The sequence below is a fragment of the Chiloscyllium punctatum genome, chromosome 34, assembly GCF_047496795.1.
Source record: "Chiloscyllium punctatum isolate Juve2018m chromosome 34, sChiPun1.3, whole genome shotgun sequence".
Taxonomy (NCBI): domain Eukaryota; kingdom Metazoa; phylum Chordata; class Chondrichthyes; order Orectolobiformes; family Hemiscylliidae; genus Chiloscyllium; species Chiloscyllium punctatum.
The window spans coordinates 11,853,442-11,873,774 of NC_092772.1; the positions used below are offsets into that span (position 1 = coordinate 11,853,442).

The window sequence follows — 20,333 nt, forward strand, 5'->3', positions numbered from 1 at the left end:
TCTAAAACGTTGCTTATCTCCTTCTCACTCCAGCTCCATTGCTGCTGAAACCCTAACCTGTGTTGGTGTTGCCTTTAACTTGAGAAATCTGAAACAGAACCCTTGATTCCGCGACTGATCCAGAATCTGGTTCAAGACTCACCCGTAATGGGACACATCCTCTCCATATTTACCCTGTCAAACCTTGACAGAATCCTGTATGTTTCAAAGAGATCACCTCTCATTCTTCCAAAGTCCAGTGAGTAGATTCCCAACTTGTTCACCCTTTGCTTACAGGATAATCCCTTCAAAACAGGGATCATCCCAATGGATCTTCTCTGAAATGCCTCCAATAAACTGCTCTATTTCATGAACTAAAGTGACCAAATCTGTTCACGTTACTCCAGATGTGGTCTCACTTGTCATTTGTTTAGTTGCCCTAAGGTATATACTCCAAACTCTTATATTGCAAACTCTTTGAAATAAGGGACAGTATTCCATTCCCTTTCCTGATTCCCTGTTGTAACTGTGTGCTCGCTTTCTGTTTCCTGCTCATTTTCCCCCAGTCCCTTTGTGATGCAGCCTTCTACAGTTTATCCCAAGTTATACTCTATTTGCCAACTTGTTGCCCAAGTTTCCTGTGAAGATCTCTCTGTAAACTGTTTATAATCCTTTTGGAACCTTCCTGTTATGCCTTTTCTCGGAGATTCCCCCCCTCATAATTCGAAACATGTACTGTGAGCACTGGGCAGTGGGAAGCATGCACAGTTGCTATCTTTCAGGGATACTCTGTTTCATGACTGGGAGGAGCTTGCTGCCCATTGGTCAGAATGGAGACATCTTGCCCATCGAGCTGCATGAGCCTTTCACACCCCATGTCTTATTGATGAGGCTCAGCGGCAGAACGGAAAGAAAGAAAAGGAGGCAAATCCTACTCTCCATATCTCACTGAATCTTGGGATATTCTGTCCCATGTTCAGTCACATGAAGTCCCAAGGTGGAAACTCATAGAAACCCACATAGATTTGCCCTTGAAGAGCCTGCTGACCTCCACCAGGGGTAATGTGTACAGTCCTCCTGGGCCAGGAGGAAGGGATTGTATGAGTTTCAAACTTGAACTGACAGTGACGGATTTTATAAACTTGTATTATAGGCAGATATTCAGATGGTAATCTCAGTCACTGTAACGCCAAACTGACAGAATTACTCAATACATCAGGGCCTGGATATTCGTATTGTGTTCCAGATCAATACCATTTGCTGAATAAAAGTTCTCCCTTGAAACAAACCATCCTTTCAATAGATCTTCCCAAATCTTCAACATGTGTCCTGGAATCCTTGTATAATGAGCTGAAGGGTCTAAGGTTTATTATAATAATGCGTAACTTTTGTAAACCACTTTGTCACAGCTCCCCAAATTTCTTTTGCTACAAGGAGAACACCCCAAACTCCTGATTCCCCAATGTCTGTTTGCTCTCTATAAGGTACACATCAGGATTGTGTTGGAACATTCTCCACTTGTCTGCATCAGTGCACCCCCACCCCCCAACAATATTAAAGAAAGTGAACATCCTCCAGGATAAAGTACTGTACCCGAGTGGTTTCCCATCCACCACCTTCAGCATTCCCTTTCCCCACCCTCGAGGCACAGTGGCATCACTGTGTAAAAGATCAAGTCAGCATTGTCCTCCCCGACCATAGGACTGCTCTCTCATGAGAGAGAGATGTCTGGTAGTGGTTAACCTGAATATTACCACAGCGCAGGCAAGGGGAGAGGTTGAAAAGGAGAGTCCATTAATTACGGATGGTTATTCTTGATGTGTATTAGCAACACACATGTCACGTGAACAATTAATGTTAAAAAAAGGCCCACAAATTCTGCAACTAAAATCCCCCATTCCTTGAACCATCCTGGTAAATCTCCTGTGCCCCCTGTCAGGGACCCTGCCATCCTTCACAATGTGTGGGCGATCTGTGGTTCGCACAGACCCAGCTGCTCTGAACCCTGTGGGTGATAGCATAGAGCAACAGTTGCATTAAACCTCACTGTCTGGAAGAGAGTGAGAGACAGAAATCCTGAAGGCATTTAAAATCTATTTCGGAACACACTTGCAAGGCCAAGGCTGACAGGTCTATGGGCTCTGTGCTGGAAAATGGGATTAAAATAGTTAGCTGGGAGATTTCTTTACAGCATAAATCCAATGGACCACAAACCGGTTTTTTCATGTAGACCACAAACGCGTAATATAGGAATATGACAAGCCACAATAGAAACCAGGTCAGAGAAGATGATATTAGAATAGATGATACGTGATTAAATAATGTTTTTTGGAGGAAAAATGTGACAGAGGTTAAGCGGGACATTGTGGATCTCTGGGTGCATGAATCTGAAATAAAAATGGGTTATCCTGAAGGCTGGAATTAAAGAAAGGCACATCACAGAGATTTGAGAGGGTGGACAAGATTAAAGATAGAGAGTGTGTTGAGACTGGAGGAGATTAGAGGTTGGAGGATGTTGCAGAGATATTGAGATGTCTTTGATGCAGAGATAGTGGTAGTTCTGAGGCTAGAGAGGATTACAGAGATAAGGATGAGTTGTTCGCTTTCCCAACCCGACCTCTTTACTGATAATGATTGTTTCTCTGTCCTCATCTGCCACATCCTCCATAGGCCTACGACAATGAGAGTACACAGACAGTATGTTCCTGTTAAGGCCAAGGCTGGGAGGCGTCGAGAATGCTGCATGACCTGAGAAATTGAGGCTGTGGTCAAGAAAATGAAGGAAGGATATGTCAGGTACAGACCGCACTGTGTTTGTGTGAATCCCTAGAGGACTATAAGGACAGTAGGAGTATACCCGCGGGAAACCAGGAGGCGAAAAAGGGGACATGAGATAGCTTTGGGAAAAAGGTTTAAGGAGAATCCAAAGAGATTCTACAAATACACTAAAGACAAAAGAATAACTAGGCAGAGAATAGCGACCCTCGAAGATCAACAAGACTGCCTATGGAACAACAGGAGGTGGGAGAGATTCTGAGTATTTCATGTCAGTTTTTACTGAAAGGGGATATAGAAGTTAGAGAAGTTGGAGAAATAAATAGTGATAACTTGGCAAGTGTACATATTACAGAGGAGGAGGTACTGGATGTCTTAAAATGCATAAAGATGGATAAATCCCTGGAATCTGATCAGGTGTATCCCAGAACTTTGTGGGTAATTAGAGAAGCTTTTGCTGGGCCCCTCGCTGCGATATTTGTATCATCGATCGCCACAGGTGAGGTGCTGGAGGATTGGTGCCATTATTTGAGAAAGGTGGTAAGGAAAAGCCAGGGAACTATAGACCGGTGAGCCTGAAGTCAGTGGCACAGAAGTTGTTGGAAGGGATTCTTAGGGACAGGATTTACATGTCATTGCAAAAGCAAGAAAATATTAGGGAGAGTCAGCATAGCTTTGTGCATTGAAATCAGTACCTTGGACTTGAGAAAGACACAAGGTTTCACATAAAACACTGGTTAGCAGGTTCAATACCATAGAATTCTGGCGGAACTAGCTGTTTGGATATGGAATTGGCTGGAAGGTCAAAGAGTCATAGATGGACAGCACAGAAACAGAGACCCGTCGGTCCAACCAGTACATGCTGATCAGATATCCCAATGTAATCTAGTCCCCCCGGTCAGCACCCGGCCCATATCCTTCCTATTCATATCCACATGAAGATGCCTTTTAAATGTTGCAATCATAATGGCCTCCACCACTTCCTCTGACAGCTCATTCCATACACGTCCCACCCTCTGTGTGAAAACGTTGTCTCTTAAGTCTCTTTAAAGTCTTTCCCCTCATATCATAAACCTATGCCCTCTTGTGCTGGGATCCCCCACGCCAGGGAAAAGACTTTGTCTATTTATCCTATCCATGCACCTCATGTTTCTATACACATCGATAAGATCACCTCTCAGCCTCCGACGCTGCAGGGAATACAGCCCCAATCTATTCAACCCCCAGCCTAGCTCAAATCCTTCAACCCTGGCAAAGTTCTTGTAAATCTTTTCTGAACCCTTTCAAGTTTCACAACATCCTTCCAATAGGAGGGAGACCAGATTTGTACACAACGTTCCAAAAGTGGCCTAACCAATGTCCTGTGCAGCCACAACATGACCTCACAACTCCTGTACTCAATACTTTGTCCGATAAAGGAAAGCATACCAAATGCCGCCTTCATTATCCTATCTACCTGCACTCCAAGGTCTCTTTGTTCAGTAACACTCAGCAGGTCCTTTCCATTAAGTGTATAAGTCCTGCTAAGATTTGAGTTTCCAAAATGCCAATCCTCAGCCCATTCACCCATCTGATCAAGATCCCACTGTCCACTACACCTCCAGTTTTGGTGTCATCTCACTAACTATACCTCTGATGTTCACATCCAAGTCATTGATATAAATGATGAAAGGTAGTGGATCTAGCAGTGATCCTTGTAACAGTCCACTAGTCACAGGCCTCCAGTCTGAAGAGCCAGTTCTGTATCCAAATGGTAAGATCTCCCTGTATGCCATGAGCTCTAACCTTGCTGAGCAGTCAGTGTCATAGTGGAGGGTACTTTTTGGACTGGAAGCCTGTGATGACCAATATGCTGTCAGGCTGTGTACTGGGTCCACTGCTTTTTGCCATTTATATAAATGATTTCTATGTGAATATAGGAGCTATGGTTAGTAGGTTTACAATAGACACCAAAATTGGAGGTGCAGTGGACAGCAAAGTTACCCGAGAGTACAATGAGACTCCAATTAAATGGGCTGAGGAGTGGCAGATGCAGTTTAATTTAAATACATATGAGGTTCTGCATTTTGGAAAAGCAAATCAAGGCAGGACTTCTACTCTTAATGGAAAGGTCCTGGTGAGTGTTGCTGAACAAAGAGATCTTGGAGTGCAGGTTCATAGTTCCTTGAAAGTGGAGTCATTGATAGGCAGGGTACTGAAGAAAGTGTTTGGTGTACTTGCCTTTATTGGTCAGTGCATTGAGTACAGGAGTTGTGACGTCATTTTGCGGCTGTACAGGACATTCATTCAGCCACTTCTGGAATTCTACTTTCAGTCCTGGTCTCCCTGCTATCGGAATGATATTGTGAAACTTGAAAGGATTCAGAAATAGTGCAAAGATATTGCCAGGGTTGAGGGATTGAGCTATAGGGAGAGGCTGAATAGACTGAGGGTGTTTTCACTGGAGAATCGGATGCTGAGAGGTGACCATAGAGGTTGATAAAATCGTGAGGGACATGGATAGGGTAAACAGCCAGGGTCTTATTCCTGTTTAGGTGAGTCCAAAACGAGAAAGCACAGGCATGAGGGAAAAGACTGAAAAGGGATATTAGGGGTAAAGTTTCAAGCTGAACATGGTACGTGTATGGAATGAGCTGCCAGAGAAAGTGTGGAGGCCGGTACAGTTACAACATTTAAAAGGCATCTCATTGGATATGTGATTGGGAAAGGTTTAGAAGGCTATGGGCCGAGATCAATTTAGGATATCTAGTCAGCATGGACAAGTTGGACTGAAGGGTCTGTTTCTGTGCTGTACATCTCTATGACACTAATAAATTAAAATTAAGATTTAGCAGAAGGCCAGACAATTCTCCTTGGAGCTGAGAAGGTTAAGCAGTGATTTTGACCAGGAGTTGATTTGTTTCCAGGGTATTTCATTTACAGAGAGACAGAGTGAGAAATTTTTAACGTCACAATTTTTAGTAACTATTTTCAGGTAACTGGCAAATAATGCAGGTTAAAAATGTGAAGATTATTTTACTCACTAAGTTCTGAGCATCTGGAACAGTTTGACCAAGAGCTGGATGCAGATTCAGTAGTTATTGTCAAAACAAATTTGAAATTTAACTTTTTTAAGGAAGGATTTGGAGGGCTATGTCCAAATGGGAGGTGAGTTGGGATAGATTGGCACCATCTCCAGAGGGAGAGAGTACAGCCCCAATGGGCTGAATAGCCCCCAGCCCCTGTCCTCTGTGATACTTACGCATTCACTGTGAATGATGAAGCTCATCACAGGGCAGAGCCGTAGAGATGTACACCATGAAAATAAACCCTTTGGTTAAACTGGGCCATGCTGACCAGATATCCCAACCTAATCTTGTCCCATTTGCCAACACTTGGCACATATCACTCTACACCCTTCCTATTCATATACCCATACAGATGCCAAATGGTTTAATTGTACCAACATCCTCCACTTCCCGACAGAAAATTCCATACACGCACCAACCTCAGTGGGGGGAAAAAATTGCCCCTCAGATCCATTTTAAATTCTTCCCCTCTCATCTTAAACCTATGCCCCCTCATTCTGGACTCCCCGACCCCAGGGAAATGACCTTGTCTATTTATCCTACCCATTGCCCCTCATGGTTTTATAAACCTCTATGAGGTCACCCCTCAGCCTCTGATGCACCTGGGAGGATCCCAACACTCAGGTCACAATGGGGCCTGGCTGATTGACACAGCTTCAGACCAATAGGAGAGTTGGCGTCACCCTCTAGCCAATGGGAGTGAATGAGGGGTGGGTCCAGCAGGCCAACACATGACCATCAGCTTTGCAGGCGCAGTGTCACTGTGAGAGGGGACTGAATGTGAAGGAGTGGGAGAGACAGCAGATACTGGGAGAGAGATGGAGTTAGTGTGGACTGGGAAGGTTGATAAACACTGTTTCCAACTGTTGGACCTGAATTAGATACTCCGGGTAAATTAGAACCAGAAGAACTGCGGATGCTGTAAATCACACACAACAACCAGAAGGTACTGGAAAAGCTCAACAGATCTGGCAGCATCTGTGAAAAGAAATCATTTCGCATTTTCGATCCAGTGACGCTTCCTCAGGAGCTGATGTTACTGAGAAAAAAATGTCCGTTTTTATACAGAAGGTAGGGGTTAAGGAGTAAATGATTGGTGGGGATAGAGTCCAAAGAGAGAGAGAGGAGCAGTTGGACAAAGGAGTGGATAACGATCTGACGGGGGGAGGATGAATAGCTGTTTATGGGGACTGTTAGTGGCTAACCATAGGTAATGTGTAATGACAGGCTACGTAATAACAAGGCCTGGTATGTGGGGTAGGGGGCAAAGACACTAGGACGTGGGAGAGTTCAGGACCTAAAATTATTGAATTTGATGTTGAAGCCAGAGAGTTGCAGGGTCCCCAAGTGGGAGATTAGGTGTTGTTCTTCCAGCTTGTGTTAAAGTGTGGCGCTGGAAAAGCACAGCAGGTCAGGCAGCATGCAAGGAGCAGGAGAATTGACATATTGGGCATGTCAGCATTTCATCAGAAATGTGGGTGGTGGAATATGGCTGAGAGATAAATAGGGAGGGGTGTTTGGGGTTGGGCGAAGGGAGCTAGGGAGGCAATAGGTGGTTGTAGATGGAGGGTAGAATGGACAATTGGAAAGGAAGAATATCAGGTGGGGCTGTTCAAGAGGGTCTTGCCGAGTTGGAGGGTTGAATCGGAGATAAGTTGGGGGAGAGGAGATGAGGAAACCTTGATGCCGTGTGGTTGAAAGTTCCCAAGGTGGAAGATGAGGTGTTCTTCCTCCAGGTGTCGGGTGGCTCAGTTTTGGGATGGAGGACTTGCATGTCCTTGGCAGCGTGGTGACGGAGGGGGTGGGGGGTAGCCGAAATGGTCAGCTACAGAGCGGTGGGGTTGGCTGGTGTATGTGTCCCAGAAATGTTCCCTGAAATACTCCACAATTTGGCGTCCTGAGAGCAAGGGACACAATAGGTGAGGTGTTTGGGTGGGCAGGGAATTCTCTGCTGGATGTGGGAGGATCCAGTGGTGCCTTGGATGGAGGTGAGGGGAAGGTGTGGGTACAGGTTTTCCACCTCTTGCAGTGACAAGCGAAGATGCCTGGAGTGGAGGGTGGGTTGGTGGGGAGTGTGGATCTAACGTGGAAGTCACAGAAGGTATGATCTCTGTGGAATGCTGAAAGGGGTGGGGAGGGAAATATATCTCAGGGGGTTGGATCTGATGGTGGAAAGAGCAGAGGATGATGCGTTGTTTATGGGTGGAAGGTGAGGATGGTGGGATTCCATCTTTGTTGCATTTGGAGGGGTGGGGTTCAAGGGCAGTGGTGTGGGAAGTGGAGGAGATACACTGGAGGGCATTGTTGACCACATGTGCGGGGACATTTGCAGTCCTTGAAATAGGAAGCCATTTGGTATGTTCTGAAGTGTTCTTCCAGCTTGCATCAAGCTTCACTGGAACACTGCAGTAAGCATGAGACAGAGATGTTGGACAGGGAACAGTCTTGTGTGTTAAAGAGCAGGCAACTGGAAGCTCAAGGTCTTTTTTGCAGGCATAATGTAGATCATAAGCCGCCACTTTCACCACCGCCACTGAGATGCTAGAAGGTTCTTGTCCCCTCCATTAACAGCTTTCCAACTCCCCACTCCTTTATCTTTCCAAATGTTCCTGTGTCTCTTTGGGCTCTGTCTCCACCTATGAGTTACTCTTTAACCCCTATCTCCTGTAGTCTAAAGATCTATAGGTTAGGTGAATTGGCCCAGCTAAGTTTCCTGTAGGGTTCAGGGATGTGCATTAGTCCGGGTAAACGGTGAGTAATAGAGTAGGAGAATGGGTCTGGGTGGGATAAACTTCGGAGGGTGAGTGTGGAATTGTTGGGCCAAAGGGCCTGTTTCCTGAAGGGATTCTAATTTTCCCAGCTGTCATCGGTTCTGAGGAAGGGTCACTGGACCCGCGGTAACCCATGGTGTGTGTAGGAGGCAGAAAGGAGAAAGGGGAAAATGGCAGCAGAAACCGGATGAAATGTATCAGTGTAGACTGGGAGGGTTTAGTTATACTCTGTGCAGGTAGTTAGTTTGAATTAGAAACTCTTGGTCCCACGTTTGCAGCAAAGGGGAAGATGGCTTGGGCCTCAGGCAGTGAGAGGTCCTGGGTTATAGCCGCCATCTTTATTTGGGGCAAGGTACAGCAAGGAGCATGAATGTGTCCTCTTCCTGGGTGGGGGCGGGGTGATTTGAAGAGGAGCATTTACACATCAAACACATACCAAGAGAAGTGTTTACCTTCACTATTCATCTTGCACTGACTGTGAGCTTTGTTTTGTGAATTCAGTTTATAGGATATTAATTCAGAATAATTGAGACTGGGATCTCATTAAACAAGTTTCTACAGTCAGCGGAGTCATCAGGATCTGAATATCATTGGCATTTAACTGTGGAACGAGAAAAGTCTGTCTGTGGGAAAATATCTTCAATATTTTTGTCAAACCAAAAGCAGAAAGATGTTCAAGTTCATGGTTGGATCACCCTTGGGGTATGTGTTCAATTCTTGGCCCTGCAGCTGTGGAAGGGGGTATTGGCCTGAGAGAGGGCACAGATTTATCCAAATTACACCTCGTCGTTTTGCAGGAGCTGTCAGATTTTGTCTTAATCATCCACTTTATGATGTTAATCTGTAAACTCCCTACTTCCAATTCTCTGCAAATTTCTCATTGAAATTCCTTGTGGACTCAAATTCCAGCACCATTTCAGGTGGAACGTTCCAGATTCTGACAACTGTCTGTTCATTCCGAAACTGCTGAAGTCCATTATGACTCTGGGGTTACAAAGGGCTGAATTGAAAGATGCAATGCTGGTCCTGAGCTCCCATTGAGATGCATTGGAACAGTACAGGAGGCTGAGGGCAGTGTAGGTGTGAGCAGACAATGAAAATGACAGGGCTGCACAGTGAGTGCTGCTTGGCTCAATGAGAGTGTTTTGGAGTTGGATGTAAATAGTGAGGTGAGACAGGGAGAAGGTGAAGCTGAAACTCAGTTTTAGTTCAGGCCTTTCAGAAATTCACAGTCCCAATGGGAACAGCCAATTTGTCAGTGATACCTGTGGAGTATTTAAGTTTTTAAAGTATGACATATCAGCTTAAGTAAAGATGTTTTTTTGGTATTATAATGGACATGTTTGAAGTGAAGGAAGGTTACTCACTCATTTAAATTCTCTTAATGGGAGTAACTAGATGAATGTAGAGAGACGTTGTGACAGGAGCCCTCAGACCCGTGGTGTGCTCTTCTTGCACAATGTGGGAAATAAGGGCTGCTTCCAGTGTCCCTGACGGCTATTTGTGCAGGAAGGGTTCCCATCTGCAGCTACTGGGAAACTGCCTTTTAGATCTGGAGCTGAGAGTGGACTCACTGTGGAGCATCTGCAATACTGAGAATGTTATGGACAGCACGTTTAGTGAGTTAGTCACACTGAAGGTGAGGGTTACACAGGCAGAAAGGGAATGGGTGAACATCAGATCTAGTAAAAGGCTCAGGAAGGGAGTACAGGAGTCCCCCGTTGTTATCCCCTTCTCATACAGATACTGTATTCCGCTTGGGATTCTGTAAGGGCGGGAATGGGTGGGGTGGCTTCTCAGGAAATCAGCATCAGCCAGGTTCATGACACCACAGAGAGCTCTGCTGATCAGAACAAGAGGACTGAGAGTGGCAGGGCTATAGTGACAGGGGATTCAATAATCAGGGGTACAGCCAGGCACTTCTGTGCCCCCAGACATGAATCCAGGATGGGATGTAATCTCCCTGGTGCCAAGATCCATGATATCATGGAGTGGCTGCAGGACATTCTGGAGCTGGAGGGTAAACAACCCATGGTCGTGCAACACACAGATACCAAGGACATCGCTAAACAGAGGGATGAGGGCCTGAAAGCTGGACATAGGGAGAGCAGAGATGCATTAAAATGTAGCTCCTGAATTGTAATGTCAGACTTACTCCCAGTGCCATGTGCTAATGAGAGCAGGAATGAGAAGGTCGATCAGCTGGATGTGTGGCTGGGGAAATGGTGTACCAGAGAAGGGTTATGATTCTTCAGGCACTGGGACTGTTTCTGGGTGGGACCTGTACTAGCCTGACTGGTTACCCCTGGGCAGAGCTGAGACAAATCTGGTGGGGGCTTTAGTCAGTTCCATTGGTGAGTTTGTAACTAGTCTGGCAGGGGGATGGGAACGAAAGTGTAGGCTTAGATGGGTCAGATTCAGGACAGGGAATGGGAGGTAGAATATTAATGATGTAGTTAGCGGCTCAGAAAGCCACAGGAAAGGAGGATTAAACGAAGATTGAGTCCCTCTTCATCCATCAGTCCTGACATCCCAGGAATGTGAGTCAACAAAATCTGGAGCTGTTTACATGTCGATGACTCTATGTGCTTCAGCAAAATGCTGGAAATCTACAAAAAAAACAAAGCGCTGGAGATCCTCAGCAGGTCGGGCAGCATCTGAAATGGTGACAGATGCAGGAAACATTGCAGCCTTAAAGAAGTGTTTAGATGATCACACCAAGCACTACAATATCGGTTACACGCTGAGTGCCACAACATGGGACTAGCATAAATAGGTGCTTGATGACCAGCATGAATACGATGGGGCTGGAAAGTTGACGTTTTGGGTCAGGGTTATTTATCAAGACTGACAAAGGGTCCCGACCCAAAACATCAACCTTCCTGCTCATCTGATGCTGCCTGACCTGCTGCACCTCCCCAGGTCCACATTGTACAGACTCTGACTTCCAGCACCTGCAGTCCTTAACTATCTTCACATCCCAGGACTCATCTGGTGATCCTCCTTTACACACTCTCAATAACCAGGAGAGCCTTCCTTGGAAAAGGGGAACAAAGGTGTATACAGTACTCCAGGTGTGGTCTCACCAAGGCCCTTCCAGAAAGGGATCCCTGTCCCCATCTTATCCATAATGGTCATCAAGCGCACGTGCCTGGTGTGATCATCTCAACACTTCTTCAAGGCTGCAATGTTTCCTGCATCTGTCACCATTTCAGATGCTGCCAGACCTGCTGAGGATCTCCAGCACTTTCTGTTTTCTCTGTTATAGAGTATTGAAAGGGGGGATTTGCAGTTGAGAAATTCAAATTGAACTTCATGTTACTGGATCCGTGCCGATCTGAATATCATTGACCTTTTCATCTGGATGGAAAGGTGGTGCATTCTGCCCGTGGGCGAATATTTCAAATGTCAGTGTGACTGGAAAAGTACTGAGACAGTGAAGTCCATGTTAGTGTGGGGACTTGGTTTTTGAAAGTCTAAAAAATCATGGCACATTTCCCTGGAATAGTCAAGCCACAGATTGGTTTTGTATGAGGACAATTAGCCATGAAACCAGAAAGACCAAAGGATTCCTGCATCATGGAAAAATCTATGAAAATGGGATTGTTGTAATGGAGTGAATTATGTAATCCATTGGTGTTGTCACATCGGTTCCAGCGCCGTAGGGAAACACGGGAAATGTGATGAATGCAGTGTAGGTTTCAGTTATTCAACTGGAAAGGTGAAGAAGAAATTTACAAGGATGATGCCAGGTCTCAGGAGTCTGAGGTACAGGGAGAGGTTGGACAAGTGAGGACTTTTTTGTTTAGAGCAGAGGACACTGTGGGGGAATATTTTATAGAAGTGTATAAGACCATGAGAGGCATGGGTAAGGTGAATGAACTCGGTCTTTTTCCCAGGGACTCAAGTGTTGGAGGGCATCAGGTTAAAGGTAGAGGAGAAAGAATACATGGGAAACTGAGGGGCAACTGTTCTACACAAAGGTGGTATGTATATGGAATGAGCTGCCAGTGGAAGTGGTTGAGGTGGGTATATTAACAACAAGTAAAAGACATTTGGACAAATGCATGGATAGGAAAGTTTCAGAAGCAGATGGGCCAAGTGCAGGGAAATGGGGTTAGTGTGGATGGACATTCTGATTGGCATGGGCCAGTTTGGGCCAAAGGGCCTGTCTCTGCTGCAGGACGCTATAACTCTAAGTGCATTTGCTATTTCTCCCCCTAATTCTGTTGGTATCATGGGATGTATTCTATCAGGGCAATGAGACTTGTTTACCTTTAGCTCCATTAGCTTGCCCAGCTCTAACTCTTTCGTGATAATGATTGTTTCTTGGTCCTCACCTTCCTCAGTCTCCTTATCAATTACTGGCATGTTCTTCGTATCCTCCACTGTGAAGCCTGACTGCTGTGTGCTCATATTCCTGAACCCTGCTGGATAGGAATAACCAGGCACAGAACTCTGAGAGGTCTTCTTTGAGTCTTTTATTGATGAAACATGGCAGTTACATGGATAGTGTACATGCAAAACACCTCCAGGCAGCATCAGGTAACTCCCCGCCTGTCCGATGTGCCACTCCCATTCTTAAACCTTTGTGGTTTGGGACCTTGAATAGAGACTGTCTCTCAGTATTATCTCCATGGCAACGGCAGTTAGAAAGTCGAGGTCAGTTCAGCACTTTGTGGTTAACCACCCCCGCCCCCCCAACGCCCCCGTGGCTCCCTCAAGTACCTGACGGGCAGTTCAGTTTCCGTGGGGCTCTCTATCAGGATGCTGATGTGCAGGAGCCAGGGTTGGGGTGGGGTGGACAAAGTTAAAAATCACGCAACACCAGGTTATAGTCCAACAGGTTTATTTGGAAGTACAAGCTTTTGGAGTGTGCTGTGATTTTTAACTTGATCAGGATTATCTCTATGGTAACAGTTAAGTGCTTCAACAATTACAGAGGCCATGTGTTCCCCACACAATAGGTTCCCCTCGAGCAGTGTAAACTGCTATTCTGTCCCTGGGGATAGCTACTCATCACTTTTTATCCCCAAATCCATCATGCTTTCTGTTGATCTTTGAGGTTTTAAAATCTCTGAATTTATCCTTGGTCTTTGCCAATTTGTATGCCTTCTACTTCAATTTCATAGACTCCCTTATTGCCTTAGACATGGCAGATTACTCCTTTTCCTACAGTCCTTCCTTTTCACTGATATATACTTTTGCTGAGAAATTTGAAAAATTACTTTGATATTCCTCCACTGTCTGAGAACTGTCCCACAGTAAAGTCTTTGCTTCCAGTCTGCATTAGCCAACTCCTGCCTCATCCTATTGTAGTCTCCTTTGTTTAAGCACAGATCTTGGGATTGGATTTAATCTTCCCGCTTTCCATCTGTGTTCTAAATTCTATCAGACTTATCACAAGTCTTTTTATCAGATTATGAGGTGAGACGATGTTTCCTGGGAGTTTTGGGTTTCATTGTCAGCGACCACCTTGGCTTTGTAATAAAGTACAGGATAGATATTCACAACACAAGGTCTAAAATCATAAATCACTGTCTCCCCTCAGTTTAAAATTGCAAAATCATTATCTCCTACACGCTTCCTCACTATCTAAGTTTGGAACGCTAATCCACCTGACTATCCTGCTGTTTCTGAAGATCTCCTTTGGTGAAGATGGTGAGTTTTGGATTCATCTTTCTGGTTAGTACCATAAGAAGATAAGCCCTGGGCACAGGAGAGGCAATGCAGCCCTTCGAACCAGCTCCACCATTTAATACAGTGATGATTGAGCTCACCTCTGTCTCAACTGGATTTTCCCGCCAGCTCTCTCTCACCCTTCAACCCATTGCAAATTCAACAACTGTATCTCTTCATTAAATTGGCTCATTGTCCTGGCATCCACCGCATTTTGAAAAGGGAATTCCACAGATTCACAACACATCGAGATAAGTACATTCTTCCTCATGAGGATAGAATAGAATCCCTATAGTGCAGAAACAGGGTATTCATCCATCTAATCCACACCAACCCTATGATGAGCATCCCATTCAGACCCACTCATTCCCTGTAACCCTGCATTTCCCGTGGCTAATTGCCTAACCAGCACATGCATGGACCCTGTGAGCAATTTGGCCTGACCAATCCACCTAACCTGCACATCTTTGGACTGTGGAAGGAAACTGGAGCACCGAACAAAACCATGCAGACATGGGGAGAATGTGTAAACTCCACACAGTTGCCTAACGCTGGAATCAAACCCGGGTCCCTGATGCTGTGAGGCAGCAGTGCTCGCCACTGAGCCACCTCTGCTTAAAATCTGCTGCCCATTATTACCCTCCCCACCCCACAATTGGCTGAATGTATATTCCTTACGTCAGAAGTCCGGGTGTCTAAGTGGATGTCTCAGTAAATCTCAGTGACAGCCCACATGTCCTGTGTGTCTGAATAGATATCCTATAGACAACACCCTCCAGCCCACACTTTCTTTCACTTTCCAGGGGCAGGTCCCCAGAGGCTTCATGGGGACTACAACTCCCACAAGCCCTGAGGCAGGGACCACACGTGTGTGGGGAAACCCAGCCATGTACATGGACAGAATGTGGACGGGTTTTGGAGCATGTTCTTTGGGGTAACTAGCAGAAAGCATTTCACACTGTGAATGGCTGGAGAAGGGACGCATCTGCCTATAATATTGATCTGTTGGGGGGGTCAAAGTGACACTACGCCTAGATGGGACCAAGTTCCATTCGCAACTTGTCATAACAGTGGGAATTGACCAATGGGAAACAAGGAAGAATCTGACCCATTCTCCCAGCCTGAAGGTTCCTCTTCTGTCCAGGATCTGCCACCTCCCTTTCTGTTTCCTTTTGTTTCATTCTGCTGTTACATTATTGACTTGCAGCAACTGAAGTGAAAGGAAGTGAACCCAGAAAGTGTGCAGACTCTAACCAGGCACGGGAAGTGGTGGCAGAGACCTGTTTATCAACAACTCCATGAGAATGGGGAGGGTGTACTTTAGGGGGTAGCAGAGTCAGAATGGTAGGAGAGAGTAAGTGGGCTGGAGGGTTACAGCTTTGGGGGGAGAAAGGGGAAAAAGATATTCCAGAGAAACTAGAATTGTCTGTTCTGAATTTCTAATCTGTACATATTCCTTTAGACAGGGTGCTAGATGGTGAAGATTTGCAGACTGAAATCTCAAAATCACATGCAGATTGTGATTAAGTTAACCAGTATTTGATGAACCAAAGATGGAGAATCACTCGGCCAAAATCCTGCAACACTCTCTCTCCCAGCATTGTCGGTCTATCTGCGCCAAATGGACTGTGAATGGTTCAAGACAGGAGCTCACTACCATCTTCTCAAGGGTAACGAGAGATGGGGAATAAATGCTGGCTGAGACCGTGATGCCCATATCCTGGAAATGGTTTCTATCTCTAGTTGCTGAAACCCAATTGATGTTACTGCAGGATGATGAGGGAGGCTGAGTGCATCCTCCAGGAGGCAGCACCATCACATTACCCCTGCCTACACCCACACAGTAACACCACAACGCCAATGGAACAAAAGGCAGTGAGGCTAAAGGAGGACTGAAATATAGTTCTTCAAGGTAAAGTCATGAAAGGGGATTGGAACACAGCAGGAACAGGAGACTGAGCTGGATGGTCAGCTGTTTCCCATTGAATGGTGGAGCAGGATTGAAAGGCTGAATGGTCTCCTCCTGCTGCTATCTCCCAGGTATGTATATAGTCATGGAGCCCGGGTAGGAAGGAGTGGGCAGGGATTCTCCAGGAGATTGCACTTCCACATCAGTTTTCAGTGAGGGATGGTTTGATGGATTTTATTTAACATTTATCTTTAACACAAGGTTTCTAAATTTTGGCTTTAAAATGTTGCAAAAGCTTTTTGCACAGCAAATAAAATTAAAGAAAATAACGTAAACTGTCTGAATATAACAGTTTTAACGCTTTCAACCTCCTGTAAAACAAAATCCTGTCTATTCCCAGACACCATCACTTTCCAGCTACTCAAACTCCAGGGAAATATTCCCTCCCTGTCTGAACCTTTGGTTTGATTTAACTGCTTTTCAGTTGTCATTCTGTGAGGTGTGAAGCGTTCTTTTTCCCCATTTCTCTGACCCAGAAATGTGAGTACAGCAACCTTCCCAGCATCAAAATTATCATTCTGCCATTGTGCTTTTGGTTAACCTATAATCTCCAGCAGTGCAAAAGTGAGGACTGCAGATGCTGGAAACCAGAGCCTTGATTAGAGTGGTGCTGGAAAAGGCCTCTCGCCAAAACGTTGATTTTCCAGCTCCTCGGATCCTGCCTGACCTGCTGTCCTTTTCCAGCACCACTCTAATCTACACATATAATCACCAGCAGTAAACCATTTGTGTAACCAATTGAATATTTCCAAACAAAGCCTATTACGGGTCAAGCAAACCATTACAAGTGACAGAGTGAGAAGGGACTAAATCAAAGTAGAGTTGTGGGGAGGGGGTAGCGGTGGAGATAAAGCACTATATCCCCTGCGGTGCCCATCGAGAGCATTGATCCACACTACATGCTCCTTCTCCAAGGACACCCTGCTGTGTAGCCTTTATCCTCAATCATAGAATAAAATCCCTACAGTGTGGAAGGAGAGCAGTGGCCCATCAGACACCACCGACCATCAAAAGAACATCACGCCCAGAGCACTCTAACAGTGTAACACTGCATTTCCCATGATGCACCTATTCTGCACAATCCTGGACACTGGACAATTTAGCACAACTGATCCACCTAACCTGCACATCTTTGGACTGTGGGGAAACCAGAGCACCTGGAGGGGACCCACACTATCACGGGGAGAATGTGGGGACTCCACACAGGCCGTTGACCAAGGCTGGACTCCAACCTTGTACCTGGTGCTGTGAAGTAGCCGTGCTACAATCACAATTTAAATCAAAACGGATGATCCCTGCTCATTGTCGCATTGCTGTTTGTGGAGACTTACTGCTCAGAGAGACATCCTGAGGTTCAGAAAGTGGCAATGTAAGTTCAGTCACCTCCAGCCCAGTTAATGTGGTTAACAACGACATCAATACTCCAACAGTGTCATCATGTACAAGGTCCACTCCTGACTCTGATGGACAGTAACATCAGAATCAGAGTCCTGCAGTCCACACGGAGCAGGTGGATGACCACGTCCCTGTGAGCACTCACTGGGCTCTCAATCGTGTTGAAGATGCAGCAAATCCCGTGTCACACAGAGGGGTGAACAGCTCCTACCCAGTGTGAACACGCTGGGGTCTCAGTGGGGCAGGATGAATCACTGAATCCCCTCTCCCACACTGACCATCTGAATGTCCTCTCCCCCTGTGTGGGCTCACTGGGGATTCCGCAGGTGCTGCATTTGAGTGAATCTCCCCCCACATTGGGAACAAGTGAATGACCTTTCCCCAGAGTGAGCTCGCTGGTGTTTAAGCAGGTCAGAGGACTGAGTGAATCCTTTCCCACACACTGAGTAGGTGAAAGGCCTCTCCCCAGTGGGAATGCACTAATGTCTCCGCTGGTGAGAGATTTGAATGAATCCTTTCTCACACATGGAGCAGGTGAAGGGTCTAAATCCACTGTGCTATCTCTGGTGCCTCAGCAGATTGTAAGATCGAGTAAATCCCTTCCCATACGTGGGGCAGGTGAACAGCCTCTCCGCAGTGTGACTGTGTCGGTGGGTGTCCCACTGGTAGGGGTAAGAGAATTCCTAATTCTAATTGAGTACGTCCTCCTGTTTTCTCGTTTGTTATCGACAATCGCATTCCCCTCGCACCAGAGCCTGTTCCAGTGTTACAGAAACAACAGAATGGTCAGCTACAGCTGGTCACCTGACTGATCACTGGACACGAACGGTTCACTCTCCACAGATGCTGCCAGACCTACTGAATTTTTCTAGCAATTTCTGATTTCCCAGCATTTGCAGATGTTTAGTTTTCCAAAACTCATCTTGTGTGTTTCAGAGGAGTTTATTGATGAAATTAGACGGTTTTGAAAGTTGTACATTAGGTCACACATCAGCTATGATCATCATGAATGGCAGAGCAGAGTTGAGGGGCTGAATGGCCTCCTCCTGTTCCAATGAAAGTTACCCATCGGCAGCTTGTTGTTACATTTCCCCTCACTGCTCACTTCACCTCCATGTCTAACACACTGTTACTGACTGAACAAACCTGCTCATGGTCAGTGACTCCCTCTCCTGCCACCCGGGTTTAACTCTCATCATGGAATGCTGTCTTGTATTACTGCAGGAATGCCCACAAGGACTAATCCTGGATGTTCAACGTTTGGGAGAAGACTTGTAGCTCGGGTGCTCATTGTTGTGGTTCTGTTTGCCGAGCTGGGAATTTGTCTTGCAAACGTTTCGTCCCCTGTTGAGGTGACATCCTCAGTGCTTGGGAGCCTCCTGTGAAGTGCTTCTGTGCCGTTTCCTCCGGCATTTATAGTGGCCTGTCTCTGCTGCTTCCGGTTGTCAGTTCCAGCTGTCCGCTGTAGTGGCTGGTATATTGGGTCCAGGTCGATGTGTTTGTTCATAGAGTCTGTGGATGAGTGCCATGCCTCTAGGAATTCCCTGGCTGTTCTCTGTTAGGCTTGCCCTATAATGGTAGTGTTGTCCCAGTCGAATTCATGTTGCTTGTCATTTGTGTGTGTGGCTACTAAAGATAGCTGGTCGTGTCGTTTCGTGGCTAGTTGGTGTTCATGGATACGGATCGTTAGCTGTCTTCCTGTTTGTCCTATGTAGTGTTTTGTGCAGTCCTTGTCCCATGCAATGATCACGCAGTTTTGTCAATTTGTATTTTAAAGAATTGTCATGAGATTCCTGTTTATTTAACAGTATTATTCATTTATTCTATTCTTATTTTAAAATATTGTTTAATTTCCAGTTCATTACACACAGAAACTACCTAATTAATTCCCATTCAAATTACAACAATAAACAGCTGATTAGTTTTCATTTGAGAAACTACAATGAGACACAATATTGCAGTCCTACCGTCCTGAGTGGGAACATTATGAAAGGAGCTTATGGAGCTGTGGTAGTATCTCTATTACTAAACCCGAGGGAAGGTTTCAACTCACACCTCCAACAGAAATATATCAAGAGCTGCTCTGAATGGTGATTAGAGAGTACCTAAGCACAGACTGAATTGCTATTCAATACAACATTAGATCTGCTTTTATCGATTATATCAATAATCACAAAATCGGATACTTATCAGATTACCAGGTTACCAAGAAATATGTGTTGGAAAATTCGCTTTAGCCACTTTGCTTTTACAAAAGACTTTCATCTATCCCTGTTTTCTCTAAGTGAAAGAAATCTGAAGAAGATTTTCACTTTTACGAAAAAAGGGGACATGTTTCCCATATAAATTAATGCTTCTTCGACTAACGCCTTTTCAGATTATGTAAGGTTTCATAATAATGCTTTAATTTCGGATAGTGGGGATACCTGTATCGAATTCTGTCGCTTATAAATTCCTGGAGAATATTTGAAACTGTTGCAGAATTCAAGATTACGATGTCTAAGTAATTAGATTGATTTTTTTTTGTTACAAAGGGGCAAGTCCAAACAATTGAAACACATTAAACATTGTTCTCTCATGCTATAAATTTGAAATAAAGTTGATACCTTCTTCAGTAAACTAACAAACTCTACCATCTATTACTTGTCAGTCAGCTGATTGCCTACTTTGTAACTAAATGTTGTGATTCATCTAAAT

General features: G+C 45.3%; 1 long non-coding RNA gene across 1 annotated transcript in view; it reads left to right on the forward strand.

Annotated features, from left to right (window-relative positions):
• Positions 1-20,333, forward strand: part of LOC140458763 (uncharacterized) — a 56,184-nt gene that overhangs the window by 26,140 nt on the left and 9,711 nt on the right. The window contains exons 7-8 of the long non-coding RNA XR_011953664.1: positions 2,650-2,775; positions 15,735-16,312. This is a non-coding gene — a long non-coding RNA (uncharacterized lncRNA). The remainder of the gene's footprint in view (positions 1-2,649; positions 2,776-15,734; positions 16,313-20,333) is intronic.